This window comes from Dysidea avara, chromosome 6, assembly GCF_963678975.1.
Source record: "Dysidea avara chromosome 6, odDysAvar1.4, whole genome shotgun sequence".
Lineage (NCBI taxonomy): Eukaryota > Metazoa > Porifera > Demospongiae > Dictyoceratida > Dysideidae > Dysidea > Dysidea avara.
In genome coordinates this window covers 9,820,664-9,822,238 of record NC_089277.1, presented here as the reverse complement: position 1 = coordinate 9,822,238, position 1,575 = coordinate 9,820,664, and the positions used below count along the sequence as shown (strand labels likewise).

Below are 1,575 nucleotides of genomic sequence, written 5' to 3'. Positions count from 1 at the left end.
ACATACTGCATGTCCAGGAAAATGCAGGCGAGTGACAAACAGGTGCTGTGTGAAAATCATGGAAGAAACCCAGAAGCTCCGTCACTCCCAGTATGCTTCCAGAGGAACTCCATTGAGAAAAACTGTCAATGGACCCGATCATCAGGGTGGCCGTAATGTTCTACGAGTAACAGACTCCCAGCGGCTAGAACAACACTGGTGCTGGGGCAAGCTATAACAAAGCCATTACCTGATGAATTTAGCCATACAGGGGAGTCGTAAGTTAACAATGTAACCAATTCAGTTACTGGGATATGTGATAACATTTCAGTGCTCGTATTCATCTCAAGAAGGTCAACTTGTGTTGAATCTAGTACTGACAACAAGTATCCAGACTATAGACCAAAGGCTTATTCTAACTCTGGTAAAGATGTGACAAGGACTGCTCACATACTAATAGTGTAAGTTACATTTTCTGCTTAAAAGTGATCATTCAGTGATCATAGGAAGTTGTCCATGACATATCGTATTGGGTGATGATGATGATGATGAGATTGTAGAAGAACTACATGAGCATTTCAGTCTCAAGTATGAATACATGTTACTTGAGAAACTTAATTTACTCCCATCATATTGCCAGATTTGGTGAAAGGACTTTATTGGATGGTAATCAAGAAAACATGCAAGCAGTTATTGATAAAATGACAAATAAAGTAGTGTTGAAGCTATTACTATTGAACGTGTGTTCCAAAAATGTGTGCTCTGTGTGTAAAGTTATCCACTTTCTGATAGGAGCAGTGACTTCAGAAATGCCACCGACAACAGTCAGCTTGCACTGCCATTCTAGGAGAAGACAGAGAAGGCACATTGTAAGAATTACTACGGCTTGTATTACAATATGTTACAGATATTCTTTTGTAGAAAGAAAGTGCGTAAAGCACTACACAATTCTTCAACTATTGGCGCAGAATTAAAATCAAAGTATGAAGGAGTACTAAGAGCAATTGATGAATTAATTGGGCAAGATTCTGTTGGCAGCTAGTGCACTGACAGAGATAAGGCATCTTATCGTCCACCAGAAAAAAAGAAGCTGATTAATACACACTGTAGTGGCCTTGTAGAAAATTACAGGATGTGGAAAGTCTCTTAACAACAAAATAGATGTCGTGCCACAAGAAGCAGAGCTATGTTGAGAATCCACATGTCAAGACCAAAGCCTTGTGAACATTTCAGTTAGCATCAAACTCATTTGAACTAAAAGTAGAAAAAACTGTTAATGGAGTTCTATAATTATTTTCATGTTTATTTCCTAATCACATAGTGATATAGTTTGTTGCGTTCACCTGACCTGACCTCGTTCCTGACCTGACATCCGCCCTGTCCTGCCCTGGTTTCTTGTTAATAACTCTTGTTACATGGGCCAGCTGCCCAAACATTCAGTAGCACTGTGAAGCCCTTTAAACACCGGAACTGTTAATCAAAAAGCACTTGGATACTGGCAAAAACAAGTGAGTTATGAGGCTTTAAAAATATCCCATACATTATTTAGGCTCACAAATTACAAAAACAAGGCCGTGTGATTTGGGATTAATTGGA

At 39.1% G+C, this 1,575-nt stretch overlaps 1 long non-coding RNA gene across 1 annotated transcript; it reads left to right on the top strand.

Annotated features, from left to right (window-relative positions):
- Positions 1-439: 439 nt before the first annotated feature.
- LOC136257401 (uncharacterized) lies at positions 440-1,252 on the top strand. The gene is made up of 3 exons (XR_010701970.1): positions 440-719; positions 772-848; positions 901-1,252. It is a non-coding gene; the product is annotated as an uncharacterized lncRNA (long non-coding RNA).
- Positions 1,253-1,575: the final 323 nt, after the last annotated feature.